Source organism: Apis cerana, linkage group LG2, assembly GCF_029169275.1.
Source record: "Apis cerana isolate GH-2021 linkage group LG2, AcerK_1.0, whole genome shotgun sequence".
NCBI lineage: Eukaryota > Metazoa > Arthropoda > Insecta > Hymenoptera > Apidae > Apis > Apis cerana.
In genome coordinates this window covers 5,361,456-5,377,870 of record NC_083853.1, presented here as the reverse complement: position 1 = coordinate 5,377,870, position 16,415 = coordinate 5,361,456, and the positions used below count along the sequence as shown (strand labels likewise).

The 16,415-nt window shown below is 38.2% G+C and overlaps 1 protein-coding gene across 2 annotated transcripts in view; it reads left to right on the top strand.

The window, feature by feature from the left end:
* LOC107994060 (uncharacterized) overlaps positions 1–16,415 on the top strand; it is a 101,776-nt gene that overhangs the window by 14,336 nt on the left and 71,025 nt on the right. Inside the window, exon 2 of one of the 2 annotated variants that reach the window (XM_017050820.3) lies at positions 11,711–11,751. The gene's annotated coding sequence lies outside the window, so the exon portion shown is untranslated. Of the gene's footprint in view, positions 1–11,710; positions 11,775–16,415 lie in introns of both variants that reach the window. The other variant, XM_017050819.3, reaches the window with a different exon arrangement.

Genomic DNA, 16,415 nt, shown 5'->3' with positions numbered 1-16,415 from the left:
AAAACGTTTTCCAACTTATCAGTGAAATCAGAAGTCGGTACGAGTTACTGAATCTTAAACCCCAAAAAACTCTTCCGGAACTGTTCAGAGTCTCTCTTAAGGGACGTGCGTCAGAATAATTTCTTTTTGATTTTTTTTTTTTTTGTATTCACGTTAAGATTTACCGCGTTTCCTTACGGTGCATAGTTAGAAAGTCGACGCATGTTTCCGTTGATGCATCCGTCGACATTTCCGCTCTGCTGTATCCCTTCGCTGATCGTGGATGCGCACCTGTGCAACCGTGTTTCGATCTAGAGTGATCGTTTGTAAACCGTCGAACGAACATTCAGGTTGAAAACGTGTCTTTCACGCCTCGATTTGCATGTAATTTCACGCCACGACGATTTCTTATCCCACTCTGTTACTCTCAGTGTTCTACAGTAAACCATAGTATTTTTTTTTTTTTAATAAATTCATTTCTTGTTCTGCGAATAATTTTCATGTGTAACACGAGAATGTAAATAGAGATAATCTTTCACTTATACGTGTGCAAAGAACGAAAATAAAAATATATTTATACACATTTGGAGTGTATGGATTATCTATATTCGTGATGTTTCTTAATTTCGTATTATAATAAAGGAAGAGAAATGAAATTTATCGCGATATAGTTATTAATAGAATTGTTACAGTTCAATTTTCCTTGCCATTACATGTATGTATTAACATGTATGTATGAATAATAATTGAGTTGAAAATATCGTGAAAATGCATATACTCTTAAATATTTTTTCGGAATAACGATATAAAATTATATACTTCGAAATAAATACGTCGTTAGTTTTGAAAAATAATCTTTTTGGAATTTTAATAAAAATTACAATATATCGATGATTGCCTTGTTTTCAATATTTCTCTTGAAGAAACTATCTTCTTTGTGATTGTCATTGTGTGAATATAATATATTTAATAACGAATTTAGCATAGTTTGCGATTATTGAACTTGAGAAGATAGTTTTTTAGCGGAAAATAATTGAAACATAATTCTTCGATCTATAATAATAAATTTTTAAGCATTACAAAGAAGCAGTGGCTTCTGGTAATTGCAGATGTTAGTTTGGAAAGTACGAAGGAGTCAAATAAGTGGTGAAAAAGTTGGTATATAAATATAGTAGATGGCTAATGAACCTCTTATAGGTATATAAAATTTATTACCAGAAATGTTCGCTTCCTGTGTGCATGTTTTATATGCACATAATTGCACGTTTCATCTATTTAAAAGGATGCTTGTTTCTGGTGAAAATAAGAATTATTATTGATCAATAAAACCGCTTGATATTCAAATATTAAACGCAGAAGTGAAAGTAGAAAAAGATATCTTTAATTACTAAAGAAGATTTTATGAACTCGTTGAAATCAGGAAATACGTACCATTCTTTGTTAATTAAAAAATGTCATGATCATACTTTCAAATCTCAGCTTTAGAAGAATTTAAAAATTTTCCGGAAATTTGATCATCGATTAAATTTATTATCTTAGTATTTTAAATATATTTGAATACAACATATAAATAGAATTCTTCGTTTTATTTCATCTTATTTCGTTTGAATTTTCATCTTCAAACGAAAATTAGTTAATTATTGAGAGGACATAAAATACGTCGAATCATGTAATTTTTATTAAAGTACCAATTATATTAATTCTTATTCTATTCTAAATCACTAAGATCCATAGATAGAAATCACACAATTACGTGCTATTCATAAGATATCACAATTTTCAACAAAAAACTCTTACTCCATTCTAGAAAAAAAAATGGAAGTTCGAATTAACTATTCGTATTCATGAATTGCAAATCGCGTTTGCCTCACCGCCTCGTCAAACGTTACATAGTGTCACCTAAACGCATGGACAACTCGAGGCTAATTACTCGATAATTACATGGTATATACGTGGCATCACGATGAGATTTCACAGTGAGGACACGCCACGAATGAATCTCTGCTCGCGATTCTGCATGCAACTATGTCGAACTTGCAACCAGAGGATCGATCCACGATTCCTTCGATGGATCGATCCGTGCACACGGGACAGTTTATCGTTCGTTGCTCCCGTTCCTAGCTCGTTTCTCTGTAACCGGCTCTCTCCTCGGCTCTTTCCTCCCTTCTTCCCTATCATTCTCCCTATTTTCCTCTCGCCTTTTCCATCTTGCCTTCTACTCGATCGAGTTTTTCTCTTTTCGGAAAATTAAATAGGAAAAGATAACCGACTCTCGTTCAACAACGAACTATCGATCGATATTGTGCAAAAGATTATATTGTTGGAAGTGGTGGATAGGATATCCTTAATGGATTTACATAATATGTTATTAGAGAGGAGAATGTATCGACCGTGGGATCTTGGTTCGATGATGGCCGCTATATTTAAGTTGGATACGTAAGGGGTGCGTGCGTGCAGCTTTACGAGCTTAACGCGCGTATTCTTAGGCCGACTGGGATGGCGAAGCGATTTTTTTATGGATATTTTTACTAAATTAATTCATTTTGTAAAATGCTTGGAAACGTTTCTCTCCGGAAGATAGATTTTTCCCTTTCTTTTAAAATTTTCACGTGTAAAATCACCGTGTTTTAAAACTCGATCTATAAACAGAATTATTCCTTGCGTTGTAGAATAGTCAATTAATTTGCATGTTTGCTTATGCATTCTCCACTTTAAAATTTTAATAGGGCTCGTCCAAACTCGTTCTCGACCCTTCATAAGTTATATCGCTTCGTGACTTTTCGCCAAAACTTCACGAAGCACTTTATCACGATTAAGGGAAACTAAATATATCTAAGCACTCTCGTACGTCATATTAAAGTCTAGGTATTAACAATAAATTTTGATCACGAAGTTTTAAAATATCGACTCCGACTCATTCCGTGATACAGAATAATGCGATTATTGAATTTTCAAGTTGAACAAGTTGTTGCGAAATTAATTCTACTTTACGCGTATTACGAAGTTCTAAGTTTTATGATTTTATGAATTTCAATTTTTCACAGAGGATGTCATTAATTTCTCGTTATATTTGAACAATCAAATTTAGTTGAATGCTTATGAAACGTTACAACATATACTTCTTTTACAATGACTAAACAAATACCACAAATCTTTCAAGAATGTACCATCGATTGCAATAATGCATCGATTTCTTGCATTATCTAATCCAGTGTTTCTCAGCATTTTTTAAGACACGACCATTTTTTTAATCAAATAAGCTTCCATTCCTCTTATAATTACATAACAATGCATTTTTAACACATACATCGAATACAATATTTTAATTAGGAATTGATCACATACACATAAAATTATATACAATATTATTCATCGCACGAATCTCCGATATTTTTTTATTACAAAATTTTCTTTATGTGAATAACTACGAAATAACAAAAACAATCATTAGAATCCCAAGAAACCGATACTCCTCCTTTTATCCACGATCCGTCCAAGTTGAGAGACACTGATCTAAGCCATTCCGTCAACAGTACGCGCTCCGGTCGATCTCTCTGCCCATCCACCGTATAATACCACATCTCCTCCAATCTAAAATTCCAAACCCTGACACCAAATACCACCGATTTTCTTGCGCCGGGGAATAGCACACAAGCTCGTCGTCGATGGTAAGTTTCGCGTACCACGGTTAAACTTTCATTTCGATCTAACGGAGTTTCTCGTGTCACTGGGACCAGTTGCCGGCCTGGTGGTGGCGGCGGCGGCTGCGATAACCGTCGCCGCTTCGCATCGTGCGCTAATTTTTTTGCCTGAGCGGACTCGTACGAACGTGTGTGTGCAATGGACGGCCGGCCACTGGTAAACTAGTCGTTCGAACCACGTACGCTCTACGACATTCCATCGTGGCATTAAAGTCTAGTCCGACCTGATATTCAACGTTGTCGTACCGCCAATAATTTTCGTTCAAGCGGGGAGGGAGGGAGAGGGGGAAGCGTCGATGCACGATATCGGATGCGTTACGATCGACACTTATATATAACCCTCACGGGTCTGCCTCTCAAAGACCGGAAGCGCGCGTTCCAACCACCGCGCCACTTTTCCTCTCCCAGTTTTTCTGCGACCAGTTCGCGGTAAAGCTTGGCCAAGGCCTGTCATAAATCCGAGCAACGCCACGAATTCCATTCGATTTCGTCGTAATTGGGACGTTTCCGAGTAGAAGGGAATCGTGGCTACAGCATCCGAGCTAATAGCTCGCTCGATCGTAGAATTTTCGATGATCGGGATCGGCTCGAGGGAGTGGTTTATCGGCGTTGGAGGACTGTTGGAAACGAGCAGTTGGTCGTAGGAAGAAGAGGGATTTTTTTTTGTCCCCTTCTTTTTATCCCCTTTGCTCTAAGAGTTTTTAAAAACGGCCATGGTGAGTTAGGCCTAGGGAAACATTTTTCTTAAGAGGTTTGTGTTTAAAATGAATTTTAGCGTAGGAATTTATGGCACTTATGTTGAAATTATGGAAGGAAGTGTGGATTGTTGGTGGAATCTGGATAAGATTTTGAGTCTCTTCGAAGCGTTGTGAAATTTTTTTGGTATTTGTTTATTACAAATGAGAAATTTTCACAAATATATCAATATTTAGAGATGTGTTTATAAATAGAATTGTAATAAATAGTTTATAAAAAGTTAATAATTAAATTAAAAAATTTGATATTATAAATATTAAAAAAAGATATTATACAAATCAAATTCACTTGCAAAATATATATCCGTCTTCACTTAACCGCGTAAGGAAGTAATATGGATTATAAAATCGTATATACAAACGTTATATACGAACGTAATATTATTATTCGAAATGTAAATATTATTATTCGAAGTAAGGAAATATTCAATACTATAAATATTGACAGAGACTCGTTACAATCGTGTAAGCCGTGATTTCAGTTTATAAATATTAATATAATAATCTTAAGGAACACCTTACCTCCATTAATCAAAACGTCTCTAACAAAACGTTATTTTTCTCTTTTAATCTGAAATTACACCAAAATTCTTCGAACGAAATAACGCACTTAACGATTTTTTATCGACTTGATTATCAAATTTATCGCTCGTCTTATTCTACTATTTTATATCTCACTCTCCGTCTACGATCATTAGTCAAGGATTAGGAGCAAAGCTTGTATATAAAAGCCCTTTCTCTCGTCTCTGGAATCACGATATTCGATTCGATCGTTAAGCTACCGGATGCTACTCGTCTCTTGGATTCTTCGGTTGGTACTCGTCTTCCACGTTAATTTCTGGTCGTATGGCAGTTGCTTTACGAGTTGTCCGGCTAGTTGAGAAGCAACTTGTTCGAGTACACTTATAGTCTCGCTCATGCCCACTCTAAAAGTGATACTTTGATACACCGACTAAGCGAATCGGTTATCGAGGAATTCTTTTTTATAATTTCTCTGATCCTGAATATTCGACGATGTGCATTCATTTTTCTGAGGCTAATCAGTTTAGATAAAGTATTATAAACGAAATGTTTTTTCCTACTTTAGAGCAACCTGTTTCGATTTTATTTACTTTTATAATTAGTAAGAGTATTAAGATATTTTAAAAATATAATATCAAGATATTTTATCTTTGCGTTTTTTTGATTTATTTTTTTTTTTTCAAGATAGATTGTAATATTTAAAGTTTCGTATCAAGATGCGCGATGCTCAGATTTTTCAGATATTTTGAAATGCCAAGTTAATTCTAAGCAACAGATTTTATATCTCGATAATTTGTAACAAATTTTTATAAAAAAAATTCAATCTAGGACGTCCAAATTATATTTCAAAATAATTGAAAATCAATAATTATGAAGCAAAATATGCAAATCTTAAATGATTGCTACACAAAATCGTCATTAATGGAATCACCTCGCCCTCCAACAATATAGAACATTACCCTCGAGCACCACCGAGCATTTACCCATCAATTAAATACCACCTTAAACACATACCCACGATATTCCAGCGAATCGACCGCTCTCATCGAATTTTATCGAAGATGAAAGCGCTCGTTGCCCTCGAACCAAGTTGCGTATACGTATGCAACTCCTCTTCTCGAGGCCTGCGTTATTTTCACTGGTAAAAATTGAAAAAGCCTCCCCTCTGTAGGCGTGTCAGAGATTGGCAAACATGTTTTGCCAGGGACGGTGTGCCGGCGAGAAACCGAAAAATCCATTGCATTCGAGCGCCGCCCACCTCTAATTGCTATCGGTGAATCGCGGCCGAGGTCTCTTCTCGTAAATAAAAAAAAAAAAGGAGAAAAGGATCAAACAAAAATCAAAAAAAAAAAAAAAAAAAAGGAAAGAAAAGGGAGAAAACCATCAAGCAAGCAACCACGCAACGGAATCTGGAGTATCCTCGATTTTACTTCTTATATTATAATTTAAACGCAAGCATACGACTCCTTCCTCCCATTCTCCCTCTCCTCTTCTCCTGTTGCAAAACAGATCTCGATTATCGATACGAAATGGAGAATACGCAAGCGGTTTTATAATCGAAGGGGAAGCGGAGAGAGGCGAATTCGATTCGATATCTCGACGACTCGGGCATTAACGCGCTATTAAGACGCATAGAACGGCTTTGGGGATCTGTTGGCAGACTGTTGGCAGATACGGAAGAGACAAGACGCACACCGGTGGAGCGGGACGGGAGAAGGGAGAGAGGGGAAAGTTGTCGATCGAGACCGATTGGTTCGACCGATAATACTACTGGTAACTGGTCGATAAAGACACAGAAATGTCGCCGTGCATGCGATAAAATAAAGTCGTGGAATCTCGACGGAATTAAAAGAATCGGAGCCGTGACAGCGGGCGCGCGAGTCCAGATCAAAAACCGGAAAGAGATAAATTCGAGCAGAGAGAAAATACGAACAGATGGAGAATTAGCGTTGGTTATCGATGAGGCGACAAGTGTAATTTGACAGATATTTTTCTCTCGTTCGTTCGTTCGTTCGTTTCTCCTCGATTTGGTCGATTTTTCATTCGAAGAAAGATGCTGATAGCAATTAGCTCGAGCTTAGCTCCGTTGTAGCTCGCGTGGATCGTGCATCGTCGTGGATCGTCGACAATTTTCCGGGGTAAATGACCGGTTTCGTTTTACCGCGTGTTTTACCTTTTTAATAATCTTTTAATGTAGGACTTTGCAACAAATTATTTGGTTTTACGGCCCGTTTAATCGTATTTTAATATCCGTGCGAGAAATATTATCTGAGATATCTTCTCTTGGAAATTACGTGTTAGGAAGTAATTATCTAGAAAGAAAATTAACGTATTCCGAAGCGTGAGTATTATACGGATTTTTCTGATCACGATCATGAGAAAATTAATGGTAATGGACATCACGACGCAGATAGTTTTATCTTTATCGATAAACGAACTTTTAATATTTTACATAGTGTTATAAAAATATTACAAGGAAGTCGGTATGCGAAAGAAAGAAAGATAACATTATTACGATTTTACCTAAGATCCTTAATGGATTCAAAAGTATATTATACTTCTTGCGATATATCTATTAATGTTACCTTTGAATCTTCATACAAATTGCTAACGCGAAACCGGGTAACTCGAGTTGCAAGGGGTTAAAAACCGCAATTTATTTCCGGGCTGCTCAATCTTAATGCTTTTCTCGTCGTGCCAAAAAAAAAAACAAAAATATTAAAAAAAAAAGTGAATCGAACGATACGAATTAAGCAAAAGGAAACAAGAAAATAAAAGGATAAAAAAGATTCGAAAGATACAAGAGCGATAAAACAAAGTAAGGAACAAAGTAATAGCAAAAACAGAGTGACAAGAAAAAGGAAAGAAAAATTACTTAGATACTACTATAATAGCACAGCGAGAAGCCAGAGGTATGCCTCACAATGTTAAAAATAGTGAGCGAGAAGAATGGCCAGGTAGAGGAATGAAAGATGAAGAAGCCAACGAAATTAAAATAAGAAGTAAACGGAAACCGAGATCCTGCCTACAAACTTGACCGAAGAGGACTCGGTCCAGTGGAGATCCCTCTGCTCGAAGCGTGTCCGAAGCCTATTAAATTCTATCTACCTGGTCCTAAAACAATAACGTTCGACTTCAGGTGCAACGAGTATTTCGATCCGTGCTCTCTCTCTCTCGTTCCAGCTCTTTCACTCCCATCCCGGGTCGTTTCTCTCTCGTGTCCCGTGGATCACGAAAGAAATCGGTCGTGGACCTTTGATCTTCGCAGCTCGAGTCGTTTCCGATCCAATTATGCATGTCGACCGTAATTATGGGTTTAATTAGATGGCCAGACACACTCGGTGAGAACGTCGAAACCCTCTCGACTTAGGTCGCCTCCATATTCTTTTCGTTCGTAATGATTAATTATCTTTGATCTTGAACTTTGTTTCGATCTTGGTGGTCGATGGATAAATATCGATACTTATTCTTTCAACGTGTTTGTACGATATTTTCCTTTTTAAATCCGAAGATAAGATGTTGATAGGAAGTTTGGAAGAATAAAAGAGATAAATTTAAGGATTTGATTGAGGAATATAGATTCTTTGCAGACACGATTCAGCAACAAATGATTAATCACGATTACTAATATCCAAGCTAGTTTTTTAATGACAGATTCTTCTTATTCAGAAATTTTTTGATAGCAAAAATTATTCATTCATTCGTCGTTCAGAAAAATGTCTAGTTTTTCTTTCTTTTTTTTTTTCCTCCTTCGAAAGCGCAATTAACAACGAGAGTGGTCACAATACACGACGGAAGAAGGTATCAATTTTATCTTCTCGTAAAGCGAAGAACTGCATCGAGGCGAATTTACATTCCGTATGCCGCACTTCCGCAACAGGATCGTGGCGGGGTCTTGTGCATCCCCGGGGGTATTTCCGGTCCGCGTACGTAGTACACACATCGAAGGTTTTTCATGCGGGCGGACAGTCGATGCCAGAGGGTATTCGAGTCATCGTTTCTCGTCCAAGCGGAAAGAAGCGGATACAGGGAGTGAAGAGGAAGGTGGATTCTCCACGGTATGGACCGCAGGATGCCAGCGTCATTGCTTCTGGCATACCCTCCATCTTCCTCAGTTCTTTTAAATTATGAATTGATTCCTCATCGCGATCGACATCCACAAGAATATTAATAGATCGACGACAACGCGAATCAAACGTTTTCCAAGGTTTTCTCTGCATCGGACGATGTTTGAATCGAAAACTAAGTGGACGAGGAGCGAAAGATGAATATAAAATGAAGAATATCCGAGCACGAAATGAATATTTGGTGAATTGGGAGGAGTAAAATTTTTATAGCGGAGTTTTACTGGCAGGAAAGATTAGCTTAAGAAATTTCATGATGAAATATTCGATTTTTTTAAGAGGGTTGTAGGAGATTGTATTTTGAATTTAGATTTTCGATGTTTTCCTTTCGAAGGAAACACTAGAAGTTTTTTTTTAAGAAAAGTTTTATTGCAAAGGATATTTAATTTAAGAAGAAAAATTATATTCATCTCTTTCTTTTCCCTTTCACTTCATATTTTCTATATTATGATTAAGTCAGAATAATTTTCCCATAGAGATCGTATCTCGTCTTCTCTTTTACGAATCAAATTCTCAAAGTTCTTTGAGATTGTTGAAATTGTGGCGCATCCAGTAATCGCTACTCGTTCTTCAATCACCAAACATAACCGGCCGTGACGTATCGATATCTGAAACGCAGCGATCTGTTCGGTCGAACCATCATTCGGGAAGACAAGCAACTTGTCAGAGGGCGTGTTATCGAGCGTTAAAAGCGGGTACGGGTATTTGCAGTGACACAAATCACTTTCCAAACCCTTCATTACATCCGCTTTACACGAGCGGCCGCCGTCTCGATGGCCGCGCTCCGATCCAGCGTTATTAACACCGGGACATCGATACCAAATATTCGCTATCGCCTCCATGGTGTACGTCTAGCTGTGCGTAGGACGTGGAACAAGCATGTTCTCATTCTTGCATCCGTTTCGAGGCTGCGAGTACGATTGCGCGTAGCCATAGGTCGTTCAGCCTAGAGCCTCTTCCATCGATAACGCCAATCCGGCCGAGAGGATGTTTTATTCAAGGGAAATTGATCTTCCATGGTCTACATTATGCGTTCGTATAGTGCATCTACAGGGTGTATGGAAAAGAAAAAAAAAAATGGGTGGAAAATTTGTAAAGAGGTGATTTCTGAAAAAATGGAGCGCAGAAATGTTCAATTTTTTAAATCGTGAGCAATGTTATTTCACGTTGGATGAAAATAGAGTGATTGAAAAAATTTAAATGAATTTTTGGGAGGTTGATGAAAGTTTGTTCGTAATTTAAGAAAAATCTCGATCGACATTTTCGTATCTTATTATTTTCCGTTTCGTATTTAGAATCGTTTAAATTTTATATCTATTTCGAACACCCTGTATATATTTATAGCTCGAACCAAGTACAGACGTAACGACGATTAACTGGTATATGTTTTGTCGCGTGTTTCGTGCGACACCATGGAGGATGTCTCGAGGAGTTAACTAGGAAGTGGTGTAACACGCGAGCCCTATTCTTGAGATGACACGTGACGATTTATAGGGAAAAATCATTCACATCGAGGTTCATCGACGTTTTGACCCAGGTAAGCGGTGGTGTGCGTCGCTTCTTGTGTCTGCCTCGAGTATGGAAATCGATATTCCGCGCTGGTGGCTTCGTGTTATTTGCATAGATGCTTGAACTTGAGTAGGGAAAGTGGAAAATTGCTACTGCTTGTATTGGAAGTTGAACAATTGATAAAATTAAAATTTTTATTATTTATTATATTTAACATCAAATCGAAATACTTGTAATTATAAATGGAAACTAAACTGCAATGTATTGTCATTTTGATTTATAGATAGATCTATTGATAGTTTAAAAACTGCGAGTGAAGAATTTGGAAAAGAGGAGAAAGAATTATAATTGCTGGTTTTTATTTAGATCTAAATTAATAATTCTAAATTCTAAATAGTTTAGAAAAGGGTAATTTCACAAACAACAATATTCATTATGATTTCACATGTTTCGAAAGTCTCATTTCCTTTTAGAATTCAGAAATTCATTGCATCTAATCGTTTTTTGTCAATAATTTATCGAGAATTTAGAAATTATATAATATTTAATACCTCCTCAATTAAGGATTTCAGAAAAATCGATGTAGCAAATGTTTTTTCCCCAAATATCCACTGCCTCGATTTATAAAAACTTCACGAACAGTTTGATCCAGAATTTCAAAGAGATCGGGCCATGTAACGAGTCGATCACGATCTCTTCTCGATCGGTTGATCGCCACTGCGCGCATGCAATCATGTGCACAGAAGAGTGTTCGGTCATCGGACCGTTTTATTCAGTTATATCACAGGTGTTATCTTACGTTGTTCTCGTACCCGTGGAGGAAGGTGAAGGTATCGAATGTTACATGGCATAAGGACAACGTTAGGACCGAATTACACAGGAAACGTTTGCTCCTTTTGTCTCGGTTGTCCTCGTGCTGCTCTTTCTCCTCGCCATTTCTCCTTTTTTCTTGCCTTTCTTGCTCCGCTGTTAGATGGTTCCGGGTTTTCGAACGTATTCTGGGACCATTGGCTCATTTTGAGGAAAGAGAGTGAGAGATCGATGATAATTATGATATCATATTCAGTCTGCTCCGTCGTCTTTTTTTAATACTAATATTGGATTAATTTTTATGTTTCAGATGAGTCAAGCATCCTAAGGATTTGTGCATGGGGGTCCATAGTACGTAGAAATTCTTATATAAGGTAATTTACGTTTAATAATTAAAGATAAGAAAGATGGGAAAAGAATGGAATAATATTCAAGGATATTCTGTATAATATCAGATATATTATCAATGATATTTTAATGGCACTATAATAGCTTTATAATATATATTTTCTCATGTTGCTTTCATACCTCGGAATCAATTACAAAATGCATCGATCAAATTAATAGTCTGTCCATCGAAAAGGAATCTAAAATTCCATAATCACTCTAAGAATCCTCGATTCATCGTTGCCAGGTTATTATATTCGTATTATGTATCAATAAGATCGTCTTATTAATATTTCCTTCCGCGTTGTTAATACTGCGAATTGCATATGCAATTTCGTGGCTCATCAATATCAATCGGTTAAAGCATTATCATTATCCAATAATAATTTCGAAGGGACAACCTTCTCTCGAAAGGTATATTAATATCACGTTATTCCACGCATTGTCGCATTACAACGAAACATTGGCTATCATCGCGATACAAATGTTGCTGTGCTGAGTCACTAGTGGATATTAATTAGTATCATTATCAGTCCATTTTCATTCGTAAACTACGGATAAACGTGCATTGATCAAATCTCTTACTAATATGTGTATATATATATATATAGAGTTAAAATTTGATTTCTTGATCACAATATGGAAAATATAATAAAAAATACCGTGCAATTAATTTTTCATTAGAATTAAACAAAAATAGAAAATAAATGATTGGATATGCGACAAAAGATTTCACAAAATTAGATTTAAATTTTCCTTGACCATTCTCTTCTTCTTCTTCCTCTTCTTCTTTTTCCAGTTTTACACAAAATTCTACCTGCTCCTTTTAGAAATATACACTTCTCGCAAGATGTAAACATTTTTCTTTCAACTTATTTTCCCAATTTACCACTCGAAACGCTTCACTCGTTTCCCCGTAATAATAATCCGAGTCAATTATCACGTTCCACATAATATCGAACAGACGTCACATTACTCATGACCAGAAGCAGTAAGATCGCTATGCCGCTTACAATCGTAGGAACAGCTATTTAGGATCGGTCGATACCGTTAAACACAATGTGTTACAACGATAAACCGCCGGATCTGTTGGTGTATTACTCTTCATGCATATTCCTATCCCGATGGTATCTCTCGCTCTCTTCCTTCCTCGTAAAGGGGCGCGTAAGTTTATAATAGATATTAAGGGGAACAGTTATGCAGTCGGGGAGAAAAAGCGTTGTTGATCTCCTGTTACGACCGTGATTCTCTTTCTCCTTGCTCTACGATCTTGCTACTCGAGAGAAAGAGAGAAAGAGAATGGAGAGAGTGGTGGTAGTAGTGGATTGTAATTTTCGAAACGATTAAAGCCTCGTGGCCTCGGCGCGCTCACCGGATCTAAATAAGGCGGAGAAAGGGGGAAAAATGGAGGATGTTAGATAGCGTTAACGATCGAACGGCGATAAATTGTCCGGTCTGGTGTTCGACAAATTTAGAAAAGCGTATGGGTCTCGATAGGGAAATTGCAGGCTACTGCTGCTGCATTGACTGATAAGAGAGAAGAGCGAGGAATCGTGTTCACCGCGGGATCCATATTTTGGAATAGTTAGTTATCGAAATTGTGATATTGGTGATAGTTTGATATCGGTCTCCGTCTTTTGCGTAGAAATTTAAATCGGTTGAAATTGAATAATGTGACACCTGTCGGATCAATTTTGTATTTGAGATAGAGATAGAGAGAGTCGAAATACTTAAGTTTAAAATAAGCTTATATCATTAATAAAGCTAGTACTATAATTTTCAGATCGGTTTCACTGTTATTACGATCTTGGTTTGATCACGATATTTATCCCACACATTTTTATGACATTTAATTGCCACAGTTGCTTTTGATTTCGTTACAAATTGCAACTTTGGATTCGTGCGAAGCTTATAATCAACATGTTTGTTCCAATATCCATTCATAATTATTATTCAAACAGAAGTGAACGAATCCACGAATACAAGATAAATTTACGAAGAAACGAATGCTTGAATAAATCGAATGAATCGTGTCCACATCGCTTTCCACGCAATTTTAAAGTTCGAAACGCAACTTCCATCCTTAACACGATTAATCGAGAAATAAAAATTTTCCGAATCATCCCTCCATCTCGCTCCTCCTTCTCAAACCATCGTCCACGAGATATTAATCCACGATTTCCTAGCAATCATCCCATTGCGTCAGAAATAATCGTTCGTGATGTCATTCGGATTGATGGAATGAATGCCGCTTCAGAATCCTATGGCGTATATGTACACTTACGTGCACGTCGTCGTAACACGCGTGACACAATGCAAACAGGAGGAGGCTATATGCAAAGCTCGCGAGCACGGGAAGCATGAGAATGGCGCGACCTTCTTCGATTCCAATCCCTCGAATCCGTCCTCGAACGTTATCACCTGCTCGAACGTCTTTCTTTTTTTTCTCTCGAGTGTAAAATATCTTTTCCACTCGGCGCACGATTAAATAAATCTCCTCGCCTCCGTGGAAGAAGATCATAGAAAAGCTGAGCACGGAGTCTCATCTTGAGCGTCGGCCAGCCAGGGAAACAAGCATTATCTTGGCGAGCGTAGCACCACGTCGCCATTATTTCGTAGCCTTCGAGCCCACGAGATTCCTCGAACAGCGGGGTTGAGATCAGAATGCAACATCCATGCCATGGATCGAACGTAATCGGATTCACGATGGAAAGTTGGATTACGTTTACACCTCCCCCTCGTCCTCGTCGTCGTCGTCTGCCAAGAAACCTTTCTCTCTTCTCCCTTTCTTCCTTTCCCCCTTCCTTCACATCCCTTCTGGCTCCCCGAATATCCCGTAACAGTGTATACCTCTCCCACCATCGCTTTTTCTCACCTTGAACTTCCTCTTGCTCTCTCGATTCGACTCACGGCCGTTCCACGCTCTCTATTTGGTCTCCCTCTGCCTCCTCCTCCTCTCCCCCTCCGCCCACCCCCGTCTTATTCGGATTCGCGTGGCGCGCGCGAAGAAATGATCGTATAAGGCAGAGAGAAACCGGCCCTAGATGGTTTGAAAGACCGGTGGATGGCTGAGTTTCCTCCCCTCGGCCGGCCAGAGCTACCGTGTGGACGACGCTAGGCAAAAAACTAGGATAGGCCTAGATGGCCGGGTTCCCCGGGAGACAGGCTAGCAGGATGGCTCTTCTAGAGGGAGAAAAATAGTCGTTGAAGGAGGGAACGCGCGCGCGTACCTCTACGTAAGTGCGTGCGAAGAAGAAGGAGGAGGAGGAGGAAGAGAGGAGCTGTTGGATTGATCGTATGAAGCGGAGTGCGAAGGAGAAAAGAGGTTGCGCGATCTGGATGGAACTGAGTGAGAGAGGAAGGCGAAGAAGAAGGAGGAAGGAGGATACGGGTGCTGGAGTATAGATGTATGTATATATATATATATATATTCAGCACTAGGTGGCTGGACAGTGCAGTGAACTTGGCAAGAAATCCAAGGTTGCATGGCTTAATGATCTAGTTTCTTCGGCAGCGATATGATTCACCATTATGCATCCGCTCATCTGACTCTTTTCCGCACCAACTCGCGCCGCGAATCCGAGTTCGAGAGCTTCTTGGGACACGTTGGATCTCGTTGGAAAGAATCTGAGGATTTGGAGGAGTAGCTTCATATTCTGGAATTACGATTTGCTTATTAGTTTGGAGGAAGGATTCGAAGTTACGCGTTATTTTGTTTCTATCCATTCATTCATATGGGAATAGATGAATTTGTTTTGATTTGTATTTGAGAGATAAGAAGAGAAGTTTTATTGCTTTATCATCACGCAGTCCGATTATCTTAGCGCCTTTCAGCATTTATAGCGTTTCGACGGTTTCATTTGTAAAATATCGCCCATCTTTTATCATTCTGTTTAGCATATAACTCAAGCAAGTCGGGAAATTCCTGTTTTAATGTATATACTTACTCCGAGATATATCAGAAATATCAATAATAATTATGAACGAAGTTTAAGATAAATATGAACCAACAATAGATCGAACTCATTAAAGTCATTCTCTCTTACTTAAAACTAAATCACATCTCGTTCATTAAAACGCAGAATCTTTTTTTTCCTCGCCTAATGGATATCTTGTTTACTCGTACGTCCGCGAAGAGATCGATGCGTTTCGAATCTACGTATCCGTCCCATCAATCTCCGCCCTTAGAAAAAGTTTCGCATTTGTCATCTGATAAAAGTAATCGCGTCCATCTTTCGCCAACTGCATTCCCCTCGATCGAACTTGAATCGAACTTGAAAAGGGGAGAATGTTACTTCGTAAGAGGTGCCATTAAATCGCCGACGAGCCGGGAGAATTTCCTTGTAATCTTGGAAACCGTGCGTGCCCTCATTAATTAAATTACTCGATACGCGTAATTAGCCGGGCAAAAAGAGAAAAAAAGAAAAAGGGGAAAAGAATCTGGGTAAGAACGTTGATTCGTTCCTCTCCGTCGTTGATCCAAGGTCGCGCCACTTAATGATCCAATTTCTTTGCCCGAGATACGATTCATCATTGTGCATTCATCCGATTTGGACCCATTCGATGTGTGCCGAAAAATTTTTCGAAAGAAGATTCTTCAAAGATTCTTCAGATTCGATGAGATCGAT